Raw genomic sequence first — 10,595 nt, 5'->3', positions numbered from 1 at the left:
TAATAAATCAAGAATGTTGGTGGTGCTCTATGTGCGACGTGTGGGATTGGTGATAAGTTGCGACAGCGAAAAATCAAAACGTGATTAAAGAAACATATGAGCTTCGGTTTCACTCGCTGTGACGGATTGTGTAAACCAGTTTATGCTATTGAAGTTGTCTCCAAATATGAGCAGTGTAGAGTTAGGAAAACGCGTACAAATTTCCCACAGGATTCGATTATATTCAGCAGAAAATCAAACAGTCATATTCGGAGGGCGGTAGATAGCACCAATTATTATATCAATTGAAAAGCACTTTAAGCAAAGATACACATACACGTTCAAGAAAAGAACTAACCATCACAGGTACAACCAACAAATCGTCTTTTACCGCCAAGAGTACATCACCTCCTCTACGATTTTATCTGTCATTTCGAAAAATACTTAAACGTGTTTCGGTGACAAAAATGCTGTTATCAGGAACTAAGTCAGTGAGCCATATTTCAGTTAGTGCTATTACTGATGCGGAGCATGAGTAGATCAGCGAAGATATTTCAAAAACCCGCGATAGAACACTTGTGATGTTAGGGTAAAAAAAGAAATGGTTTCATTGTTATTACATGATGAGCTCTGTGAAGAATGGGAAGCTGGTGCTTTATATGGGATAACAGAAAAACGTCACTCTTCCGTGGATTGGCGAAAAACGCAGACTACGTTGGCAGCCTGAGTGTCCCACACATCGACGCCATTACTGATGTGCAGCTTATTAAAAGCGAGACGAATGCGGTCACCTTTCTTTTTTACAGATTTGGCGTACTGTCAGAGATTACGGCGCTTTTGTCGGACGGCCTCAGAGTAATCACAAGAGATGCTGTAATCAGTGTCCTTCAACTTGGAACTGTTGCTCAGCACCAATTCTACGTCTTTACCATTATAAAAGTTAGCAATGATAGGTCGCGTCTTTTGTGTCGAAAAACGACCCAAACGATGTGCTCTCACGATAGGAGTTGGCACCACACCAAGCTTAATCGAGCAGAATTCACCTATGAGTTGCTCCGAAGTAGCAAACCTTTCATCGTATCTTCGATGCCGTAAAAAAGAACATTTGACCGCCTAGATCGGTTTTCGAAGTCATCAATTTTGTCTTGCTTTCTAGATATTTCTTAGGGGCTAACGAGGACAGTGCAGACGGCGCCAATTCGATTTTGTATTCCAATTCAACCACACCCTTTCTTAGTGCATCCAAGTCATTCTTCAGCCTGATGTGAATGTTAAGGACTTTATTTAAAGATTCCAAGATGGTAGTATGGCTAGTTTGCATACGTTGGATCGCAAGAGCAACGTTGTTAAACTTTTCTTCTTGTGCTTTATTCATGGGCCCAGTGTTGGGTTCAACGTCGCCACCAATAAGTAAGAGGCGCCAAAGGTACATCAATGCAGCACGAGCACTTTTGAAGCAATTGGGTGGCCACGACACGGCGAAAAGACAAACAGCATCGCTACGGCAACGGTATGTTTTGTACTAACCTGGAAGAACATCAGCGGTGAGCGTGACATCGTAACTGCGGTGCCGTCGCTCGGTGCATCCGAGAAATGTGCGCGTTTTTCAGCTGTTTGGTCAGCTGACGCCGTTCCAGGTTGCCGGACTTCAAACGCCGTAGCGTCCAGACATGGCGGCGGCAGTAAAGGAGGCGATGATGCGGTGCACTTGACAGACGATTCGGTCGCACAATTCCTTGATGCATCAGGTCACCAGAAGGGTTGTGGCTTGACCAGTCGTAGTGGTGCCAGGTGACAGGTGACAGCTGGCCCAAGAACGAAAGCAGCAGCACCTGGAAGAACATCAGCAGTGAGCGTGACATCGTAACTGCGGTGCCGTGGCCTATGGCTATGCAGTGCATGTTCAGTGACACCGTTCATTACAAACTGCGCAAATATGACAAACGCAGACGCCACAAAGAGCAATAGTAGTAACGCTTGCCGTGTTGTCATGGTTATCCCTCTTCGGGAAGGAATCACGATTGTTCCGCTTTGCCGGGGCATATCTACAAAGGCTCCAATTCTTTCTTGATATTTCGTGTTTCTAGAAATTGGTTCACAGGAAAGGAAAGGCGCAGTATCTGTCACACTTGCTCTGTGGATACGTGAACCGTGCCGTAAGGGAAGGAAGGAAGGTGGGAGTGAAAGTGGAAAGAGAAATATTGTCTATTCTAGAAAAAGAGCGCTCTTCGGCACTTTCGTCAAAGCCCCTATTTTGGAGTCCAGGAGGCGTATTACTATTCCCTGAAAACTGCACCAACGGATATGTGATAACAACTTTATTTTCCTACCAGATAAGGAGGCCCCCAATCCCAGCCCAGGCACGCAGGCCCAGACCTCCGCGATCAGAAGCTGGCAAAGAGGTAGTAGTTGTAGTAGTAGTAGTAGTAGTAGTAGTAGTAGTAGTAGTAGTAGTAGTAGTAGTAGTAGTAGTAGTAGTAGTAGTAAAAAATCATTTATCTTGGCTCTTCGCGGCTTCTTTCGCCAGGCGGATGGCTGGTTGCTGTTGAGCAGGGACCTCGCTCCGTAGCAGGGCTTCCCAGGCTTCTCTACAATTTATATTTGGTTTATCCCTGGGGAGCTAGCACATGCCCAGATTATATGGTCAAGGTCCCTCTCTCCCCACAGTGCTTGCATTTATCGTTTTTTCTATCGTTCATCTGGACATAATATGCCCAGATCGGGTTTACAAAGTTCCCAGCTTGCGACAGCCTCCCTGGTGTTTAAACTTTTATCCGGTGGTGGCACCAGTCTTGTGCTTAGCCTGTAATTTTGAAGAATCTCTATGAAATCGCGTAGACGTTCATCCCTGTTGCGGCAGTTGGGTGGCTCCACAGTTACCCGGAAGTTCCTGGCAACGAAGCTGCAGCAATGAGTGTTGTCACTAAAAAATAAAACGCAAGAAAAGGAAGTAAAAAAAGCTATGCGTTTTTTAGTATACATTGGACTGCGTTAACTAAAATGCATACGCAATAAAATTGTTTGCTGGATGAGAATTGCTTGTAGTAATCCTCTGATCATGCAAGTTGCGCCACTTGCGCCATCTTTAGAGCGTTGAATCAAAATACATAAGCTGCACGCTACTAGCCACAGTGGTCGCAGGTACTGGTCCGCAACTGAACTCGAATTAACAGCCATCGACGAGGTCCTTAAACACTGCACCAAAGGAACAGATCGTTTCATCCACATCTACACCGACAGTCAAGAGGCTATAAAAACCCTGCAAGCCCGTTCTTACAAGGCCTCAGTTCAACACAGCATAAAGAGCGCTGCCGATACCTGCGAGAGACCTCACAAGTCTCGGTACGAATTCATTGGACACCTGGACATCACGCACAAGGAACTGGGAACAGATTGGCCCACGAGGCCGCTGGCGCGCAGCTAGAGGAAGACCGCCGGCATAGCCTTGATGTGGGCCCGTCCAACTCGGACCACCCTTACTGTTCTCCCGTCTCCTTCATCATACCGGACTCTGTCATCACGCGGCTTAAATATGAGAGGAGGGGTTTGTTGCGGGACCTTGTCCCCGGTATTACTCCTCGCATCCCTTCCGGCCTCTCTTGTCCAGCCCAAGTTCTAACTCACAAGGCGCGAGCCGGTGCAGCGTACACACCGGACATCTTGAGTCAATGGCGCCGAACCAAGATCAGCTGCCCCAACTGCCCTGCTGACTCCGTTGACCTGCAGCACTTGGTCTGGACCTGTCCTGGCGCGGCTGACCTCCGCGCACGCTGCACATCTGCTCACCACATTCAGAGTTACGAAGACTGGATAGCCCCCAATACCAACGCCAAGCGCAAGCTTAGTGCCCTGCTAGACTTCATGTCGGAGTCTGGCGCCCTCAACCTCACCTAACCCACCCCCTTCCCCTCTAGGCCTCAGGTCATACTCATGAATAAAGGTTTACGAATGATGAATAAAGACCGCACGATGCTCCGCGCACGCTACAGATCTGCTCACCACATAAGACTTACTAAGAATGGACAGCCCCAATATCAACGCCAAGCGCAAGCTTAGTGCCCTGCTAGACTTCATGTCGGAGTCTGGCGCCCTCAAATTCACCTAACCCACCCCTTCCCCTCTAGGCCTTAGGTCATCCTTATGAATAAAGGTTTATGAAGGAATGAGTAAGACTGGACTACCCGTCGCTTCTGTGGCGCAATGGATTTTTTTCCAGCATTGTATTTATTATACGCCTTTAAAAATGGATTCAGACCACGTACTTGATTGTAAGACATGTGTTTGATTCCTGTAGGTCCAATTTGTTCTTTTTTTATTCACAAAATTCCAACAAATTAAGACCATATTTTTTGTGGCATATTCTTTTTTAGGTTGCATAATAAAAGGCCTTTTATTCTTAACAGCACCAAAACACGCCACGAACGCAGTCAGGGTGTGACGGTATGAAGACGCTTACACTAGACAATTAGCGTCACAGTAATCACTTCCTCTTTCCAATGAGTGTGTGTTACCTATAGGTTGCTTTCAGAGACAGCTCTCAGCAACAATCGCCTTTTAATATGCTATAAACGTTTTCTAACGGATTTACGCCGCGGCGAGTTTTCAGGCTGGCTTATTCAATGTCGCAAAGATGGCGTTACGGACGCCACCGATGTAATACGCTCTTTCCAGTAAGTAATTTTAATCCATAAAGTCATTTTATTAATAATTCATATAAGTTTCCGTACTGCGCTTCATGCTCCAGCAAAATGTAAGGTTGTGTTTTATTTTTGAGTAACGCACCCGCCTCTTCCGTTGCTGCAGTTTTCGGGGAACAACTATACGGAAATAATAGTGTCGAGGGGCAGACAAACATACTTATACATGATATCTGCATACTTACTCCGGACGTTTCCTGCTATCCACTTATGTGCGAGATCTTTGATTATATTTTTATCCGAAAGATCCACAGGCAATATCAGTTGGTACCATATTAGCATAGATGGGAGCGCAGATCTGTTCACTCTCAGCGCTGTCATCATTAGGCAGCTGTGGCACTTCACCATACTCTGGAGCATGACCAGCGAACGCCACTAGTAGAACTAACCCCCTCGGGAAAAGCACATTCCCGGTGCTTTAATTCTATATTAGTGATATAGAACGTGAATTATAGGGCTTGATACGGGACACATGCACAGTTTCGGAGGATGGCACTACGGACAAGGACTTCGGATGCACAGGTTCAACTTCGTATCTGACATCGGTTACAGGGCGCAAACACAGTACAAAGGTGTTTGAAATGCAAAAGTAACGGGGCAAAAGTTTTTCGCATAACCCCTCTGGACGGCACGGGAGCCACAGCAAGACGGGAGTGCAGGAGTAAAGTACACATCACTGTGGTCACTGTTGTACTACCATTTCTGAAAGTCTCGGGATTCAGAGAGCCTGGCATGAGCAATACGGCGGGCATCATGAGCGCGGATGACGGTATCGCTGGCGTAAGTACTGGTGGCGTCTGCCACAGGCAGTGCGGTATCGAACGAATAGCAGGTAAAATGGAGAGTATCCAGCAGTAGAATGGAGAGACGAGTTGTAGGCGAACGTCAGAAAGGGTAGATGTACGTCCCAATCTTGGTGGTCGTCAGAGACATACATGAACAGCATGTCTGTAAGTATAGGATTTAGACGTTCCGTGAGGCCATTGGCCTGGAGGTGATAAGCGGTAGTAAAGTTATGGGGAATGGAGCACGAACGAAGAATTTAATCGACTACTCGTTACAGGAAGCAGCGACCCAGGGCAGTTAGTTGTTTACAAGGGGCGAATCACGTTTTCTAGAAGGTAGTCAGCAAGGTCTTGCGCAGCTGGTTGGGATGGCTCGGGTAATAGCGTAGTGCGTAGCGTAATTGGGGGCGACGGCGATCCATTTGTTCCCCGAGGTGGGCACTGTAAAGTGCCTAAAGAAGGTCAACACCACCACGAAAAACGGGTCAGTCGGTATGGGGATCGGTTGCAAGTGATCTGAAGGCAAAATTGTAGGTTTCTTCAGATGCTGACACAGCTCACATGTGGCAGCGTAGTGATGGACGGAGCGGTAGAGCCCTGGTCAGTAGAAACGTTGGCGCAGGATGTCGTATGTGAGGGAGACATGCAGGTATCCAGCCATAGGAGTATCATGGAACTGTTCCAGAATGATAGAACGGAGATCTTAGGGAGCGACAAGCAAAAGCTCTGCGCCATCTGGTCGCATATTACCATCGGTATAAGGTGTTCCCATGGAGTACAAATAAGGCGACGGATGGATCACGGCGGTCGGAGGTAAGCCAGAGGATAAGGGAATGTAGCGACGAATCCAGGTGCTGTTCGTCAACATTACTAGAAAAGGCCGATACAGGCAAGACACAGGCGTCATAGTCGAAGTCGGAAGGGCTAGGAGAGTCGACGGGATGACGGGATAAGCAGTGTGCATCTTGATGAAGCCGACTGGACTTGTAGATGACAAAAATGTATTTTGTCTGCAATCGGAGCGCCCAGCGTCTAAAACGGCCAGTAGGATGTTTGAGGAAGGAAAGCCCACACAGTGCATGATGGTCTGTTACAACAGTAAAGAGGCGGCCAGACACTCTCGTTCTGTGATGGAATAATTTTGTTCGGGGTAGATAGGAGGCGGCTGGCATACGCAATCACTCTTGTGCAACCGTGTTGCTGAGCGTATATATATATATATATATATATATATATATATATATATATATATATATATATATATGGCCACTTGCTTCGCTGCGTAGTTCAGTAGTGGCATATGGGTTGAAATAGTCCAATACGGGTGGATTAGTGAGAGCCGCAGTAAGCTCCGAGCAAGCTGCAACTTGATCCGGCCCCAAGAAGATGAAACGTCTTTCTTCAGGAGGTGAGTTATAGGACAAGCAAGGCCTGCGAAGTTCAGTAGGAATCGTCGGAAATAGGAACATAGCATATAAAGCTTCAGATATCGCTGGATGAACGCAGAGTCAGAAAATCTCTGACAGCGTGAATCTTGTCACTGTCACGCTGAAGGCCGACAGCATAAACGAAGTGACCAAGGTCATTGATTTCTCGGCCACCGAAGCTGCACTTCTTGGAGTTTAGTTAAAGTCAGGCTCGACTAAAAAGCTCGATAATTGCAGAATGAAGATGATGGTGGCAGCTAAATGCAGAGGAGAAAACAGTTACGTCCTGAACATACCACAAGCAAGCGGTGCACTTGAAGCCTCGGATCGAAGAGCCCGTTATGCATTCGAAGTTTGCTATTGCCTTGCAAAAGGCCAAAAAGTGTGACATTAAATTGGTAGAGGCCGTCAGGTGTTATGAGCGCTATTTTTCCGTGGTCCCTTTCGTCAACACAGATCTGCCAATAGCCGGAATGAAGGTCGGTGGATGAGATGTAGCTGGCTTCGTGAAATCCATCGCACGTCGTGGATACACGGAAAAGAATACAGATCGTTTTTGGTTATCGTATTCAAACAGCGGTAGTCAGCCCATAATCCCCAACTGTTATCTTTCTTCCTGACCAAAATCCTCGCCGGGGTGGCGCAGTGGTAAGACGCTCGACTATTGTGCCGGAGTACCCGGGTTCGAACCCGACCTCGGCGGCTACGTTTCGATGGAGGCGAAACGAAGTGACGTCCATGTGCTGTGCGATGTCAGCGCACGTTAAAGATCCCCAGGTGGTCGAAATTACTCCGTAGCCCTCTCTATGGCTCCCTTTTCTCTCTTTCCACTTACACTCCCACCTTCCTCCCTTCCCTTACGGCGCGGTTCAGGTGTCCACCGAGCAAGTGTGACAGATACTGCGCCTTTCCCTGCCTGTGAACCAACCAACCAACCAACCAATCCTGACCAAAACGACAGTGGATGCCCAGGGGCTACTGGAGGGCTTAATTATGTTAAAAGCTTCTCGACATCTATTTTAATGAGCTTAAAATGATAGGGCCTCCTGTGAATGAGACTGGCGTCAGTGGTGTCAATGAAGTGAGTAACAACTGTAGTGTGACTGCGTGGGCGGGTACCGAAATCAAAAAGGTAACTATAGATGAGCAATAGCTTATGTAACTCCATGGCGAATTGAGGTTGAAGATCAGCTGATTCATGCTGTTTGCAGGATGCGGACGCGATGTGGTGGATGAGGGACGGGCTGCAGGGACGGCAGTTGAGTGATCTGTAGTCAGAGCTGAAATGACACAATAGGTCAGCGGGGGCAGCGAAGGTTGTGAAATGCCCTCAGCCAGGGTGAGTGGTCCGATTCTGAGAGATCTGCACAGTTTGATGAAGCAGGTTGACATGGCGCTGCAGGATGACATCAGTAACTGGATATGCGAGATAGCAGCCATCTGGGGCGGGTGGGAATGGTGACATAGGAATGTAAACGGCAGCTTCAAGAGGAAGGCGGCAGAACGGTTCTAAACAAAATTGAGGTCAGCAAGCGGATCAGAGGATCAGCTTCAATATTCTGTAAATTCTAAATTAACTGTGGCTCACTGGAATATGTATACCTGTACTGCAAAAAATATTTGGTCAGTAATATAACTTTATATGACAGCGTCTGATGTTTCTTGTGTGTAGATTTTGTGCGTATGCTTTTCTGATACTACTTGAATAGTATTTTAATTGTCGCTACATGCTGCTCTGATATCTTATGTTCACTGCTGTCATCGTTTATGGAAGGTGGTGCATGTGAAGTTACGCAATTGTGGGCTTTTCCCCGAAACCTTACCACCGTCTTTTGCATTTTAAAAGATTACAAAATAGTGCGTAACTACATGATTGTAATAAATATATACCGATCCAATGCAATGCATTAGCGGTGGGGCATGTCCTGCACGAAGTCAAGAAAGGTTTATAGTAGTCGGCATAGCTCTCGTTTAATTTTGTCATTTAACTTCTTTCATGAGACTCGGAATTAACCTAAACCATTCTCGAATAAAGCAGTAGCAGCTGCCAGCGCCAATAACTTTTATGTTAATTTTACCCCATCGGTCGCGAACAACCCATTGACTATTGCGCTTGCCGAGTGCTTTAAAAGCAGACAGAGTAAGGTTGCACTTGCTTGTGCAAAATTTCTGTTCGTAAATAAGAATCCAAGGTATGCTTCATAATTGAAGAACATATAGCCACAGTATACACCAGCCAGAAATTCATTAGCATGCATCACAAACAGTTACAAGGCAGAGGATATGCACCCTCACAAAACGACACCACGCTTATTGCGGTTTCAGTGGCGCCACATGCCCACCTTATGAAGAGCGTTGAACTTATTCGATACGAGTGGCTCATGTGAAAAGATTGTACTGTCTAGTTCGTTCATTTGATGAAGTTTTTGCAAGTTTGCATGACGCTGCGTCAGGTTTCTGGAATATTTCGGCGGCAGATTGTTGTCTGAACCTGACTATGCCAGCTGGCTTACGCTGTCGGTCGCGACGCAGTAGATTGCCTTTTCATGGTCAATGCATTCTTAATCCTTAATAGTAGGCAGGCAAGCCGTCTGGCTCCTGGTCTAAGCTTGAGTAGGCGGCAATGCTGAGGCTCACTTCTTCAGTGAACTTTGGGATCGCGGCGTAAAGCGTGAATGGCACTCTGGATGGTGGAGGAGCAATAGCTTTTTTTATTTTTTATTTGATGGACCTTCTATGTGGCATGACTGGGGCTTTTTACTTAACATAATTCGTATATTTTATTGTCATTGATAAACCAGAGCAGGCTCCAGCTCTTAATGTTGTCCATTAGCCACAAGTGAAGGTCTTGCTCCCTTGTAGCCGAGAATCCGAGTTCATATAGTCGCCTTGTTCTTGACGGCTGCATTCCTGGGCATGTCCATAACATGTGGCGAAGCTCCACCTCGGCGGCCGGCCTTGAACACATAACACATGTGCTCGGCACTGCGTCTTCTTCAGAATCCCATCGATACGTCGCTGATGGGGTAAGGGCCACCAAAGCCCTAATCCTTGTAAGGGGCTCATCCTCAATGCTCGTTAGCTTATGAGGGAGGGGTATGGGAGAATCAGGGCGCGCGCATTTTTCTTTACAGGAGATGCCGATAGGGAATTGGGGATTAAGTGGGGAGCCTTGTGGGTGCAGAACCTATGTTAGGAGCTTGGTGTTTTAAGATTGTCTGTATTTCATAATCAATGTTCTTAGTGTCATCTTGTATCCAATGTACCTAAATGCGTGTAGTTTTTCATATTTATACCATGTATCTTCTGAGGGATTCTTAGGCATTTTGTAACTGTCGTGTTATTTAACAGCTTTACAGAGTCGGTGTAAATGTGAGCTTGGCTTATAAGCGGTATGAAATTTATAGCCTTCATTGCATCACCTATAGCATACAGCTCCATTCCAATTGAGCCTGGTGGTCCGTTAGGTACTACTGATATGTGAATAACTCATCATGTGTGGGGTTATGCCGTTCTTCCACCACTTTGAATAACTGATGCATCTGCATAAGCTATAGATATTCCAGGACTTATATCAACCACCGCACGTGTTGTCGCTTGAGCTTTAGGATGGAGCTTAGTAATTTTGTTCGTCATGTTTTGTAGGTCCACTATTTATTTTCGCTGTCTGCGCTGTCACATCCCTGTATATGGCTGCAACAGGCGCA

Source organism: Amblyomma maculatum, chromosome 2 (genome assembly GCF_055883805.1).
Source record: "Amblyomma maculatum isolate TAMU_Amacu chromosome 2, ASM5588380v1, whole genome shotgun sequence".
Taxonomy (NCBI): Eukaryota; Metazoa; Arthropoda; class Arachnida; order Ixodida; family Ixodidae; genus Amblyomma; species Amblyomma maculatum.
The sequence above is the reverse complement of the archived record's forward strand: the minus strand, read 5'-3'. Positions refer to the sequence as shown.